This window comes from Oncorhynchus clarkii, chromosome 4, assembly GCF_045791955.1.
Source record: "Oncorhynchus clarkii lewisi isolate Uvic-CL-2024 chromosome 4, UVic_Ocla_1.0, whole genome shotgun sequence".
NCBI classification, from domain to species: domain Eukaryota; kingdom Metazoa; phylum Chordata; class Actinopteri; order Salmoniformes; family Salmonidae; genus Oncorhynchus; species Oncorhynchus clarkii.
This window is the reverse complement of record NC_092150.1, coordinates 66,666,703-66,682,913: the sequence shown is the minus strand read 5'-3', so window position 1 is coordinate 66,682,913 and position 16,211 is coordinate 66,666,703. Positions and strand designations below refer to the sequence as shown.

General features: G+C 45.2%; 1 protein-coding gene across 2 annotated transcripts in view; it reads left to right on the top strand.

Moving 5' to 3' along the window:
- Positions 1 to 801: 801 nt before the first annotated feature.
- Positions 802 to 16,211, top strand: part of LOC139407128 (transcription factor HIVEP2-like) — a 99,208-nt gene continuing 83,798 nt past the window's right edge. The window contains exons 1-2 of one of the 2 annotated variants that reach the window (XM_071150554.1): positions 802 to 1,064; positions 10,283 to 10,348. The gene's annotated coding sequence lies outside the window, so the exon portion shown is untranslated. The remainder of the gene's footprint in view (positions 1,065 to 10,282; positions 10,349 to 16,211) is intronic. The other variant, XM_071150556.1, reaches the window with a different exon arrangement.

Here is a 16,211-nt window from a genome sequence, read left to right as displayed (position 1 = left end):
CACACGCCAACACATACTGGAGGAGTTACTGGCTAGCTACAAGTGGGTAGCTTAGCTAACGAACTAACTACGTCGGTGACACATCGATGACCCACCAAAGGCAAACCCCATTTCTGTTAGAAAAGACAAAGAGGAGGAGTTGGACAGTTTTTTGTGCCCAAAGTCGACTGTTAAAGCTAATTTCCTGAAATTCTACACATTTTAACATTGCTTACGAAGTGTTCATATGCTATTTGGGGTGCACCCGAATTCCAATCTCAATTTTTTTATTTTTATAATTATTGGGGGGATCGATTTGTTCTTAATATTGGGGGGGACATGTAAGCGATTCCCTTGGCAATTTCGTCTTTAGCATATTGAACCATGAGAATAAAGAGAACGTTTACACTGTGGTACACAGTAATTGCACTATGGTATATTTATTAATAGGATATGCTAGAGACATATTTTCAAATTGGTCCTCGCATGAAATGTATCCTGTCTGTCTGTCTGTCTGTCTGTCTGTTTGCGTGTCACGTCCCTGGGTGCGCTGCTTAGGGAGTTCCCTTTGTACAGAGCACGGAGGAGAGGGGGACGGGGCCGGATTCTCCATGTCCCTGTCCCTCTACCACCTCACACTGCCTCGCTCCACCGCTTCTTCCTCTCTCTCCCTGGGTCGCGCTGGGGGATCCAATGACGTCACGCACCAAACACACTGTCACATTCTCCTTCTCTCTCGTTCTCTCTCTCTCATCTTTTCTATTCTGGGAAGTAGTTCCACAAATAAACCCTGTGTCTCCCGATCGCAAACTCACGCTTTAAACTTCGGCGTCTTCCTCAAAAACGGAAAAATCCTGTTGAAGAGCATTTTTTTACTGACAACTTTTCTTTATTTAGTGGCAGCATAAGGTTCGAGAATAGTCCTGCAGAAGTCGATCTTTGCTAATTTTGCTCGTTTTTGTGTTCTCGTGACGTTTTATCCGGCAATTAGCGAAGTGTCAAGAGCGTTGTCATAGGTTGTCATTTCTCTGGGATGTTAGGCTACCAGGACGTGGTGTTTTGCACGAAACTTTAAATGTGACACGGTAAGTGACTAAATATAAACTGTCAGTTGACTTCCAGTGTACAATTTCGTTATTTTGTAACGGAAAATCTATTGTCTTTGTTCCGTTTATTATAATAGCTATGTGGGGATGGGGAATACCCAGCGCTTGCGCGCAGATTAGGAATGTTGCGTAATATCCTAAGGAATTTGCACAGCCAATGCAGCGGGCAAACGGTTTGTAAACCGATTAAGATGGATTCATGGCAGTAAGCTTGTATTCTCTCTCCACGGAGTAGTCAAGACCATGCACCTTTCTCTGTCACCTATTTGTATATTATTGTCTGTTATGTGCGTGTTGACTGTCGTGGTCTGTAATTTGATGTAGCCTACATCCTATGTTTCTGTGTGCTTGAATGTGTGTGTGTCTGTGAGAGGTATGGTGGGTGGTACACTAGCCCGTTCGGGGAATGTTCCATGACGTGTTCGCCGTCAAAAACGGGGCCCATTAAGGGGGTTCTCAGGCGCCTGCTTTTTTTTATACCCACTTTCTGGTGAAAATAATATAATTTAATGTAAAACAAATAATAATAATAATAATTCGTAAGAGTTGACTTGTATTATCCATTACGTATGGATTACGAATGGGTTGTTTCTGCACCGGATTACCCAACTGCAGCATATGCACAGAGCTAGTGATGTTGAAAATTCAAATTTTCTCCTTAGCTTGTATTTTTTGTTTCATTGCCTAACAGTTATTTCCTCCCAACCATTTGGTCAACATGAATTTCTATTATATTATTTTCCTAATAGAAAGCACATTTTTCAATGGCTTTTTATAGAAAGATAGTTTAGAGAGATCTGTGCTCTTGCACATACAGTACCAGTCTTTAGGATGATACATTTTCATGTTTAACATCCTTCCTGGTTGTCCAATGTATGTTTGACTGATTGAACCCATGTCAATAATATTTACCTGCTGGGTCCTCAATCCATATTTCAGTCTGTCATCATGACAATGACAGGTGACTAAGTGATGTGTTTTTCATCATCAAAACAGAACTAACCATCAACATGTGATATGTTTTCCCATGAAACATTAATGGATGTGCTCAAAGGCTTTACATCCATGATAACAGTCTATTAACATGGTACCACAATTGAAGCCTACGTTACCCAGTGGCAGTTTTTGTCTGTTTCTCATACAGTACCTTCATTTAGATGTCCTACATTGCTTTAATGCAGATACAGCAATAACCTACTATCCCATCATTGTAATTCACCTTTGTTGAGCATGATCTGACTCTAAACGGATATCATTCAGGTTTGGCACCCACAGCCAAAGGCAGAGAGCAGTAGAGTGGCACTGTGGACAGTGGACAGTGGACAGCCAGTGGACAGCCATCAAACACTGGGCATGAATTCTAAAAGACCAACCTACATGCTGTACCATCTGTCCCACAGCGTTGTAGGAGAGGAGTGGGATATATTATGCCATACTGCACACATATTTCAGTGTGTCTTTCGTAGTACCAGCAACCTGATTGTGAGAGGAGGACGGTGAGGTTGTGAGCCTGGAATACAGAACGTAAGCAGTATGATATTGCTCAATTTCACCATGGTCACTTAGCAGTGGATGAAACCCTCTACTCATCTCTTTGTGTGTGGACGTTTTTGTATTGTGTCTCTGGTTAGGGAGCTGGTCTATTGTGAAGCTTTATTTCAGATCTACAGTACCTGCCACAATATACCGATAAGAGTCTTTCCTCTACTGACTGCACGGAGACACTGGACCATTTGACACCAGCAGGTTAATGATACAGTCAAATGTTCTGTGGTGGGGTAAATAAATAGTAGTCTAATGTCAATCTCTGCCTTTGAGCTACGGCCCTGAATACACACAGAACACGGAACACAGAACACAACACACAGCCTGGGAAGAGGAGATCTACTTTGCACCATTGTCGTTATGGAAGATTCCCTCTCACCACTTAGTTTCAAAGACCAAACCATGCAACACATTTAATGACTTGATTACCCAGAGAGGGAATCGAGTTGGGAACGGAAGACCATGGTATCTAAAACTTGCTGTTACTAGTGGTTCTGCATGTATTATCTATAGTGGTGGCTGTAGTGTATAGATCAGGAGACTGGGATGCTAGGATATTACTGAGCATGGATCCTAAGTATCTTTGCCTTCATGTCACCCTTCAGTGATGGGAAGATGACAGTGACTCTGTGTCTGGCCCCTTCTAAATCCTCTAAGCAATCTTTCTGTCTAACTCTCTAACCTTTGTTGTCACCCCCCGTCCCCTGTCCCCCGTCCCAATCCCCATGGGGGTTCCCACATAATCCCAAATAGGACTGTGATTTAGTGAATGACCTTTGCCTCCCTCCAGGTCTGAGGGCACACACTTTCTAGTAGGCTTAAAATGAAGATATGGCAAATAGGAGTGGCAATATTGTCCGCTATTATCCTTAGTAATTTTCCATCCAAGTTGTCAGACCCCGGTGACTTGTCATTGTTGATAGAAAACAATCATTTTTTCACCTCTTCCACACTCACTTTACAGAATAAAAAATGTCAATGCTTGTCTTTCATGATTTGACCAGATATACTTGGATGTGTAGTGTCAGCGTTTGTCGTTGGCATGTCATGCCTAAGTTTGCCATTAAAAAATTAATTAAGTATTTGGCAATAGTGGGTTTTGTGATGAATGTGCCATCTGTATCAAGGCACAAGGCGAGACCCAAATTCAGACACAGGAGGCAGATGGTTGGAGTCTTAGAATGTTTATTCATCTAAAAGGGTAGGCAAGAGAATGGTCGTGGACAGGCAAAAAGGTCAAAACCAGATCAGAGTGGCAGGCAAGCTCATGGTCAAGCAGGCGGGTACAAAGTCCAGAAACCGGCAAGGGTCAAAACTGGGAGGGCTAGAAAAAGGAGAATGCAAAAAGCAGGAGAATGGGCAAACCGCTGGTTGACTTAGAAACATACAAGACGAACTGGCACAGAGAGACAGGAAACACAGCGATAAATACACTGGGGAAAATAAGCAACACCTGGAGGGGGTGGAGACAAACACAAGGACAGGTGAAACAGATCAGGGCGTGACAATCTGTTTCAATGATTGAGCTGAGTTTTATTTTTTTCCCCAAAATGTCATTTAAGATGCTCCAAAGCTTTTTACTATCATTCTTTATATAATTTATCTTTGTTTCATAGTATAGTTTCTTCTTATTTTTATTCAGTTTAGTCATATGATTTTCTCAATTTGCAGTAGGTTTGCCAATCGGTTGTGCTTCCAGACTTGCCATACCTTTTGCCTCATGCTTCTCAACCATACAATTTTGGGTTTACTACCATTTTTATTGTTCAGAGATGTGGTGGGTACTCTCTTTGTTCACAGGACTTTATCCTGCTAACTGTTCCAAATGTCCGAACTGAATTTGGTAAAAGGGCTTTTATGTACTCTGCGCCATTGGCTTGGAACACCCTACAAAATACTTTTAAACTGGAAGAACTTGTCCCGATTGGTGTTTTTAAATCAAGATTTTGAGGCTGATTCCCTGACCTGTCAATGTTTTTAATTTGCTGTTTTATGATTGTGTTATACTCTTGTGAATTCTATGGTTTTTACTAGATTACTTGTAGTTTATCATGTTGTCTGTCTGTAATTGTGCAATGACTTTGTGCTGCCTATCTTGGCTTGGTCGCTCTTGAAAAAAATATTTCAAATCTCAATGAGCCCTTCCTTGTTTAAAAAAATTAATTACAAAAATTCAATTCCTCATCAATCCAAGGGGATTTAGCAGTTTTTACAGTCATTTTCTTAATGGGTGCATGCTTCTTAGTACCTGGAATACTAAGAATACCAAATGCAGGATCTGGTTGCTAGTCATTACACACCACAGACCAGCAAATATTCTTTACATCTTCAACATAAGAATCACTACAAATCTTATTGTATGACCTCTTTTACACTATATTAGGCCCAGCCTTTGGAACTTTAATGAGGACACAGAGGTCCAAGCACCAGGATGACCTTCAGACTAGTCGGCCCCTTTGATCTCAGTGTGGTATTGTGGATCCAAATCATATTCAAATGTATGAGATGGTCAGAGATGAGTCAAATGGTTAGAGATGGGTCATTGTGACCATGTAGTTGTAGCTGTTTATCCAGGGTATATTGCAATGGGTATGTAGGTCTGTGGTGTTGCTTGCATTACGCTAGAAATGTTTTCACGTCACAATACACTCAGACACCTGTGTCCTACATCTGACGCCATGGAAATGTCTGTAACTCTGAAAACAGCACAGGATCCTGACCTTGGCTTGAAATCTTCACAATCATGTGATCACAATAACAAAAACAGCATTGACACAGGTGACTCGATGTTCAGGTTCCCCCCTCTACAGTATCTTTATGTAAGGTGTGTGTGTGTGTGTGTGTGATAGTGTGTATTTATATAAACAGTGTTTTCCGTAAGTACATGGATTAGCCAGCCAAATATAAAAATTAACCACGGGCGGGAGAACAAGCCCTATTTCTGTGGCCTCTGGTACATTCGAATGCCTTGATTCCATATGAAATACCCATATTGGTAAAATGAGTTGTGTTATTGAGTAGAAAGACATTATTTTACAATTAAAATGACTGAAAATGTATGAATTCAGTATGCTAGTTGTTTTAGGCCTATATGATCAGGACTGTTAAACCTGTCTTCTCTTGAGATTAAAGTCATATTTATACTGAGCAATAAACTCAACATGTAGCAATTTCAAAGATTTAGTTACAGTTCATATAAGGAAATCAGTCAATTGAATTAAATAAATTAGGACCTAATCAATGGATTTCACATGACTGGGACTTGGTGAGGATGACCAGCACGCAGATGAACTTCTCAGAGATGTTTTCTGACAGTTTGTGCAAAAATTATTCAGTTGTGCAAACCCACAGTTTCATCAGCTGTCCGGGTGGCTGGTCTCAGACGATCCCGCAGGTGAAGGAGCTGAATGTTGAGGTCCTGGGCTGGCATGGTTACACGTGGCATGGTTGCAGTTGTGAGGCTGGTTGGACGTACTGCCAAATTCTCTAAAATGATGTTGGATGGAGCTTATGGTACAGAAATTAACATTCAATTATCTGGCAACAGCTCTGGTGGACATTCCTGCAGTCAGCATGCCTATTTCACGCTCCCTCAAAACTTGAGACATTTGTGGCATTGTGTTGTGTAACAAAACGGCACATTTCAGAGTGGCCTTTTATTTCCCCCAGCACAAGGTGCACATGTGCAATTATCATGCTGTTTAATCACCTTATTGACATTGGTTGGATTATCTTAATGTTGGAGAAATGCTCACTAACAAGGAGGTAAACAAATGTGTGCACAACATTTGAGAGAAATAAGCTTTTAATGTGTATGTTTTATTTCAGCTCATTTAACACGGGTCCAACACTTCACATGTTACATTTATATTTTGAATCAGCGTACATTGTTACTGCAATATATGAATTGCCACATTGATGCATGTTCTTCAAATAATGTATTGTATTGACTCTGCTGCTGTGGACACATAGTGTAAGAAAACCAATGTAATTTTGTAATTTGGGTGAACTATCCCTCTGACAGTTTGGCCTGTCAATCAATCACTGTCCGTGGGATTGTCAGGGGAGGGGGCCGGATGTTTATAAATCACAGAGTTAGGGTTTCAGATCTGTCAATTAGTCACTGTGGGTGGGACTTTGAGGGAAGACATTAGATTAGTAATACTGTCAGAAAAACTAGTCTAGTCTACTCATTAAATTTAATGTATTGTGTAAAAAACTGAATCTAATCTACTGTTTCAATTGAGTTTGTGGCAAAACCTAAGAAAAAAGGTTGTGAGAAACAACATGTGTAAATTCACATGGAGCTGACTGCGGCCAACTAGAGCGCACAAAAAATAACACAGTTACTGAGAGGCGGTGACAGACAGCAGACTAACAAATCTTCACTCGCTTAGTGACTGACAGGCGCCTGTCCTATCAATAGATCACTAGAAGATGTTTGGCTACCCAATGAGCAAGGGCTATTTTGTTTCAAGGTTCCGTTGGTCCCATAGTGACAAATTACATTGTTTTGATAGCAACGTTGCTATGTTAGAATCAGCTATATTTTTAATGTATTTTTTTATTTAACTACGCAAGTCAGTTAAGAACAAATTCTTATTTACAATGACTGCCTACCCTGGCCAAACACGGACGACGCTGGGCCGATTGTGCACTGCCCTATGGGACTCCCAATAACGGCCGGATGTGACACAGCCTGGATTCGAACCAGGGACTGTTGTGACACCTCTTGCACTGAGATGCAGTGGGTATGGGTAGCTACCGCAAGAGTTTGGACTTCTATCAATGTTAAGATGAGGGAAGTAGCTAGCTAGGACACTGGTAGAAAGTGTAATTCGTCACCCCGGAAATAGCTAGTTAATTTCCATTTGTTGACAAATAGTTTTCCATAACAGCTGGCTAGCTTCCTTAGCCTGAAGGAAGTCATTTGTAACTGTGGACTCCGTGCAAATTGAGTAGCATGATCACGGGCTACTCAATTCGCACAGGGTCCATTATTAGTGAGGACAGAAATCCAATCTCCTGTGGTAGCTACCCATAGTTGACGCTAACATAGCCACGTAGAGCAACGTAGCTATCAAAACAATGTCATTCGTCACTATGAGGCCAGCGGAACCTTGCTAACAAAGGATTCTGTGCATACTGGGTGGCCCGTACTCATTGGCTAGCCACTGATGCATGTCTTTCATTCTAGCGGGAGAAGGCTATACAGACTTTTCTGACTAGTGAATTTAAACTTTTAAATGAAAGTAAGCCTAGTTAATAAATGAGGTGGAAAAAGTAGCCGGCTGACAATGAGTCTGTTATCGGCTATTTAGCCGACCGCCGTCGATTATGGAAAACATTGTGTAAACCCCAGCAGTGTGTATGTGTTCCTCCTCACAGCTCTCAGGCCCCAGAGGTAAGGTGATAGGGCCACCTGTGACCGGGTCCCTGAGAGGGGCCCTTTGAATTATTCACCGGCACCGTGCTCCCTGCACCGTATACAGTTAATGGGCTGGCGCGGTTCAGTGGTTCACCCTGCTAAACACTCACCCTGCTCTGTGGTTTCCCCTATTAGCTGCACATGTACACCTGCAGAGCTAGGAGGCAGGGGAGGGGAGGGGAAGAAAGGGAGAGGAGGCGGGGGGGGTGGTATGTAGCGCTGACTACAGCTCCCTTGGAACAGCAGTGGAACAAGGAGGAAATGGCAGTGGTAACCAAGGCGACCCCCTCCCTCTCTCTTTCTCTCTACAAGGATGCTTTGTTGAGCCAACGCTGGGCTAACAGAATGTGCCTCCTGTTGCCCTCCTCGAGTGTCGTTTGGCCCATGTTTGCGTAGGGTCTGCCGGGCCGGGCTTCCGAAGAAAATTACCCTCAGATGGCTTGATATAAGTGGTGGAGGGAAATTGCAACAGTAGGAAGCTTGATAACATCTGCACCTGTGCTCCGTGGCTGTAGCCCAGTGCAAAACCATAGCAGGCTGTTCAAGGCTAATGGAAGAGAGTAGTCCTTCAAAAGAGAAAGACAGAATTGGTGAAAAAACATGTAATTTGTACGCCTACTAGTTTTATTCTCCCTCTTGTGTATCATGACACACTTTCCTTAAAAAGGAAAAGCCTGCATACATATACTTGTAGATTCTTGCCGTATTTGATTTCCTTAAATGAACGGGTTTTCTCTGAATAAAGTGTTGATTTACAGTGTAATTGGCCCTAGCTGGGAATCAGTGCAGACAGGCATAGTGTGGCCGGATGGGGCTATTCACAGCTGAGTAATGACACTCCTCCTCAGATGCTGTCATGGACCACATTGACTATTACCGCATAATGGATCAGTGTGACACACATGCACATGCACACCCACCCACACACAGGGCTATATGTCTTCTAAATGTGAACCCCTGTCAATGGAGCAGGACATGGCCACTTAGGAAACAGAGGGGCAGCAGTGCAGGCACATTCTGACAGAGAGTCAACACATGGAGTAGTCTTTGTGCTGTTGTCCTCCTGCTACTCCTCCTCCTCTGGGTGACTGAAAGGAGTGTATCTCCTACGCCGGCTGTGCCGATGCCCTGGAGGAGTGTGAACGCTGTGTGACATCCTCGCTAGTCACTCGCCCTGGCTGCACAACAGGAAACACTCATGGCCTCCTCCTTCCTGCTCTCAGAAAGAGGTAGCCTCTCTCCCTTTCCCCCGATTTCTTTCTTTTCTTTTGCTTTCTGCAGCAGTAAAACCAGCTGAGACCTACTTTTATGGCTGCACTCTGCCAGCCAGCAGCCACTGATGGTGTGTCACTGGCTCGATTTATTCCTCCTCCGCTCCCAGCCAGCCAATCAGACCACAGCTGCTTATGCTAAAGAAATATGATAATTTTTTTCTCCCGCTCTGCTCCCGCCTCTGAGCAGCGAGCAGTGCTAGAGGCAGAGAGAGAGTGAGCAGGCAAGCTAGAGAGAGAGAGAGAGAGAGAGAGAGAGAGACAGAGAGAGTGAGGGAGGGAGGGCTGCAGACAGTAGAAGGGAATAGTTCTTATTCTCAGAGCCGTGTGAACGACGCTCGTAGAGGCTTGTGCGACTTGGACTCTGTGGCTGTGATTTCTACCCCCCGCCCCTCTCCCCCAAGGCTCCCCATCGCTGAAGGGATGCAGAGGACACCGTGTCAGGTGGGCTGCTGTGAGGCTTGGCTCTGGAATACTGCTGAATAATGTCGGGAGAGAGATAGATATGAAGGAAGCGAGATAAAGAGAGAGAGAGAGAGAGAGAGTGATACAGAGAGAGAGAGGTCTTGTCAGTGTGTTTCGGTGCTGCTCTTGTCATCTGCCTCTCGTCAGCCAAGGAGGTGAGGTGACATCACAGTGACTATGTAGGACAGAGGACGGGGCACAGAGGACAGGGGTGAGAGCAGAGAGGGTCTCTCTCAGGGATGGTGGTAGAGGCTCCACCACACCACCTGAAGGAGAAAGAGGAGCGTAGCAGGCTGACAGGCACAGATACATAGAAGAAAAGTGTGGCGAGCAGGTTCACTGTTCACTTTGTGCAGAATATACATGAATACCAATTCACACTTTCACTGTGTTCGTCTGGGATTTGGGTGGTATTTGTGCATGGTCATGCACTTTTAGCCACTAGTCTTTATATTCTGACAGCCCGTTTCTCTCTCTCCCGATCACAGAGTGTGTGAAGAGGGTGTGTGCCTGGATAACTTTGCCAGGGAGAAGAAGTCTAACAAATCCCAGAGGTATGTTCCCATACTGTACTCTACTGACTGGACTGTACCGTTTTTCATCTGTATATCTCTGGTCAGCCATTTCCATCGTTCTTTACACAGGACAGGAGCTACATCATAGAAGGGACAGCTCGCTAGAGGTGTTAACGTGTGAATTTCTGTCTAAAAGTGAGAGATCTTTAACAGAACCAATGAAGCCGTTTTTCTTTTTCGCATAATACCCATCATTAGAGGGTAAAATGGCAGTCCCTTTGTCTGATAGACGGGTTTGAATGAGGTGTACTGTAGTTATTTTGTAGAATTATTCTCAATGTCACTGCTGAATACCATGGTAACCAAATGACTCCGTTAATAATCTTTTGCCAAGAGTATAATATCCTAAATTTAGAATGTTTTTTTTTTTGTGTGCGCTTTTTCACCCATTAACATATTAATGCCGCTAGACTAATTATGGTGCAATTATTTCCATGCAATGGGCTTGATAAAAGAAACAGTCGGCGTCAGATGATGTTGTTGACGCTGTTGACAACGTGCAGCAATGTAGCCTTTGAAGGTTTAAAGAGCGTCCTTCTGTCACTCGTGTCACCGTGTCATACCCTGTTCCTTTATACGTCTCTCTCTCTCTCTCTCTCTCTACTGCTTCCCTTTGTGCCTTGTTGCGGAGGTGGTGTGTATTCCAGCTGCAGCACAGTTCTTTGACTGACTGAGGCTCTCAGTGGGGCTGCAGATAGAAAAATACATGTAAAACACTGATAACCATCACACTCTGCTGAGTGTGTGTGTGTGTGTGTGTGTGTGTGTGTGTGTGTGTGTGGGTGCGCCCGCCCCACACGTCCGTCAGTGTTAGTGTGTGAATGTCAGCTTCTCGTCGTCCCCGACTCACACAGGAAGTGGGAGTGACAGTGTGGGGGTGCTTCAGTGCTACCTGTGGCTGCGAATCGGGGTGACAAGCCTGGCAGTGCCAGTGTAGGTGGGTAACGGGGGCACAGGCAGGGTGAAATGTCACTAATTGCACAACTTTGTGTGGCAAGCTGCTCAACAAGAGAAAAGAGAGACTTCTTCCCTTCCTGTTTGAAAAGGAGAGCTTTCCAGTTCTTGAAATGACTATGGTTTTATCGATACGTTATTAAATATTATATTGCAATAGAATTTGATACCGTTTATTACTTCAATATTTTTTCCTCATTATTTTGTACCATATAGTAAACTTTGGGTTAATAACTGTTTATTTTCCCTGCAGACACAATCCAATGGTATTAAGTGCTTAGTCGGTTAAAAGGAATTTATAATCTTGTTTCTCTCCGCCTTGGGATCTGTCATCATGCAATGTTTATGTTTCCGAGCTCTATTTTTCTAAGATGACAGGAGAGCACTGTAGTAGAGCCCTCCAGTTGTTGTTTCATCTGCTAATTGGAGATTCATGCAACCCCCTGGAAAACTGTGGGATCCAAAATGGCGTCCAGTGAGTCAGCTGAGCAGCAGGAGCTGTCAACAGCCGGGAGGGGTTAGACATCGGTTCGTCAAAGTTCAATATAGCGGATATTGGTGGTGCAACTGAAGCTTTTAGTGGAGTGGGACGTATGGTGTTTTGGGAGGGAAGACGTGGGAGAAGACGTCAGTCGTGAACAGTTTATGGAGGCTCTCTGTATTTAGGTCATGTTCTGTCCAATGGAAAATAGTTTCCATGGGTCTTCAGTGTAGACAGACAGACAGGGAAGTAGGATTTATACAGTCTTGCCTGCGGGTGTATAGCCATAACCCCTCCCTCCCACAGAGCACCAATGGACTCTCACACAGAAGTGGGGTGAGCTTAATGTGTTATAATTTATGAATAGTGGCTTGATACATGGTAACATTCATATTATTATTCCAAATTATTATCAATACCTATGTTCATTGTCCAGTGACTTCTTGTTTCCGAAGCAGTACGTTAACCAATAAGGTATATTTACTCATAGACGGTGCTTGCATTGTACAAGTGACAGTCGTGTCTCGCAGTACCTTCCTTCTGCTGTTATCCATAGCTTCATGTTCCCAGTGGAACTGCCTGCCATGCTTACAGGTCAACCATGGCCACTCTGGCCCTGCTGTCACCCCAGCCCAGCCAGCCATGCACCCAGGAGGCTCATGTGACGTAGTATTCAACAGGAAACACTCCCACCCCACATCCATGTCGACAAGAGTCTGTCTACTGTGAAGTTTAATCCCCGTAGGAGAGTGGCTACTGTAGCAGAAGGTCAGACTACCATGCGCTGGGTCAGATAAGGCTTCTCTGGTCTACTCTCTCCTTTGGTGTAGTAGTGAATGTGTGCCTGTCTCCATGTGCAGTGTCATACAGGCATACAGAGGTGGAGGTGGCTCAGCTCTGTGGCCAGTCACGCGATGCCCTTGAGTTCAGTGCTGTCACTGTTTGTCATGCGGCATCGGCCCAGCCAGCTCAACTCCCTCTGAAAGCAGCGGGGTTCTGTCAGCACCGCCATCTTCAGCCCTAAGCCCAGAGAAAGGTCAATGCTGCCAGGCGGGAGGATCGGACCAAGGTGCTGGGGCTCAGACACTCACACACCTGGCAGGAAGAGCTCGGACACAGAGAGAGATCTGCAGCTACGCTGGTCACCAGGGCTAAACTCAGCCCCATAATGAGCCGTCGGCTCCCTACTAGCTCAGATCAGCTCCCGTCTCCCTGAAGCAGACACATTTAGGTACATCATGATGAGTTGGTGGGATTTAACAATCCACACACGTAGACTTTCTAGGTAAGTAGGTGTGTGTAAGGCAAATAGGGTAAGACATGAGACCTCTGGCGCAGTTGGTGTGTGTGTGTGTGTGTGTGTGTGTGTGTGTGTGTGTGTGTGTGTGTGTGTGTGTGTGTGTGTGTGTGTGTGTGTATGTGTGTGTGTGTGTATGCCTGTGTGTGTGGTTATGCCTGTGTGTGTGGTTATGCCTGTGTGTGTGGTTATGCCTGTGTGTGTGGTTATGCCTGTGTGTGTGGAAGAGCTCCAGGCGTAGAAGTGTTGTCAAGCTGCCGTATCCCCTCTGACCGTATGGCCATGGGGAGTCCCAGCAGGAGAGGAGAGCAGGCAGCTTACCACAGCTATAACGTGCTAAAGCAAACCCAGGCACAGCAACACACTTATTGAATACTGGGCCCCCAAGCCCTCCCTGGCATCCACTGGACAGCCAAGCCTAGTAGGAATCTACCCGACACTATGACTGGGCTGTCTTTAGGGTTTCATTCTACAGCATCACTGCCATAAATCACCACCAAAGACCGAAACCAAAAACCTAAACATCGATCTCCCTCGTCATCCAAAATAAAAGGGTCCACTCCAACAGAAACACACAGCCATATTCATAAGTGGCCAAAGAAAATGGCCGGTCACTTTATGAACCACAGCAGGCATTCCGAAAGCTTGTCATGGACTGGGAAGCTGAGGGGGGAGGAAAATAGATGAGCGCTATTGGTCAGCCCGGCATTTGCTTTGATTCAAGCTGCCGGCGTGGTAGACAATTGATAGAAAAAGAGAGCCCTAAAGTAGAAAGACACATTCTGTTACTATGGGAACCCTCAGCACGCGGCTCAGCACGTCCTTGGCAGAATCAGATTGAGAGTGTAACAGTATGGACGTACGGGGCTGAACAAGGGAGAGGAGAGGAGGGGGGCGCTCAGCCTGTGAAACAGCTGTGGCCAAATATATTCACCCCCCGGGGGGGTTAAATATGGTTGCTAAGAATTAAGGAACACGTGATTGCCCTGTGTGCATACGACGTCCGCCTCTCATGTAGGTACTCACAACCCCAACACGTCAGTTAACTAGAAAGATAACCTCCCCCCTTTCTCCTTAGCCCTCCCTCCCTCTGACTGTCTCTCTCTCTCCTTCTACTTCTCTATTGATTGGATACATTAACAATTGATATCCAGGAGTCAGGAGCAGTGGCTAGACTGATGGCTGTGCTAATGTGAGGAGGTTGTTAGCTGGCTCCCGGCTGCTGCTGCTGACTAATTGTGTTGTCTGGGTTTCACCTTCATCAACACACGAGGGATAGGTGAGCAGTCGATATGTTGTAGCACAGCGCGAGCTGCTATTTTGCCTGTTCATGCTGGTGTACACAGGGGGCAGCAGCATGACAAAACGCTGCGTCTGCATCGGTGTGGACTTAGAACAAGAGCTCTGCTCGGCGTGTGTGCAGGAGTCTTGTCAGATCTGGAGCGGAGCTCACACACATCTATGGACATGTTCAGTTTCTAACACATGCACGTTCATAACCGTACAGAACCATGATCACGTAGACTCATATGCAGGGAATTGAATGGTGTGTGTACACATACACTTAAAAGTCACATTTATTCCCTAGCCACCACGTGAACACGATCTCTGCTTATAAGCAACTAGTCTCACACAACAACAAAAACGCTCCGCACATCGGTACATGTCCGTGAGTCCGTGACCCATTCACCCCTGTTCACCCACATGAACCCATTATTCTGAGTTGTATTGTGTTACCGTCGTTTTGTCCTTTCACTCTGTGTCCATGGGGAGGAAAATACATGCATGTCACCCACACACACACACACACACACACACACACACACACACACACACACACACACACACACACACACACACACACACACACACACACACACACACACACACACACACACACACAGTGATCCATTTCCCTTTGGTGTTGGGGGGATAGATAACAGAGCATTTTAATGGATGGATTGAAGCGTCGCTGAGTACCAGTTTGCTTGTTCCCATTTCATGCAGCTACCCAGAAGTCCTTGGGCAGGCCTTATGTCCTTAGTCAAAGCACATGGAAAGCAGTGTTTGGGGATGAGGAAACGTACGGCGCTGCGGCTCAGTACAGTAGAGGCATAGCGAAGCACGGTTTCATTTCCTCTTCCTCTTCACCGCACATGCAAATGATGCGCTCACAAACTCACGTCTGTGCAGCCATGCATACTTCCTGTTTAGGGAAGCTGCGGAAGCGTGCAGAGTTTGCGTCGGTCCGTCCTGATGAGAGAGATGGAGGGGGAGATCAAGTAGGGCTGGAGTGATTGCACCCACCAAGATACGCAGACCTGCCCCCTGCCTGCCCCTTACCTCCACTCTACCTCCCTTGTCTTCCCACACATGCTGAAGGGGGTCTTGATTAGGTACGGACTGGTACGACCTGAGTGTAACCTGTGGGTCCTGAAAAGCCCATACCATTGCTTACCTCAGTCTCCCAGCTATAGTGTTGATAGACAGTAAGCTGTATCACAACATTTACATGGACATTTTAGTCATTTAGCAGATGCTCTTATCTAGAGCGACTTACAGTAAGTGCATTCATCTTAAGATAGTACATTTTTCCTCAATAAAGTAGCTACCAGCAAAGTCTGTGCTAGAAGGGAAAAATGTAAAGTGCGAGTGTTAGTTCACAGAAGGCAAGGGTGAAGATGGATCTGACAAGCTATATCCTGTGTTACTATATCATTAGTGCAGTACACTACAGTTCTACCATAACCCACCACTACAGCCAGACCAGTCTAGGTGGTACGCACTGACTGGACCAAAGAGGGATGATGAGCTACAGTAGGCTGCAGAGCTGTGCTCTCCAACCCTTAAGCCCCCCTCTGTCTGTCTCCCTGGACCCCTGCCTGCCTGACTGCCTGCCTGCTGCATAGAGGACACTCCACAAAGGGATCCTCATCTCACACCTGTTCCTCCCTGCAACCGTGAGCTTGATCCCCCTGTCTCTCTCTCTCTCTCTCTCTCTCTCTCTCTCTCTCTCTCTCTCTCTCTCTCTCTCTCTCTCTCTCTCTCTCTCTCTCTCTCTCTCTCTCTCTCTCTCTCTCTCTCTCTCTCTCTCTCTCTCTCTCTCTCTC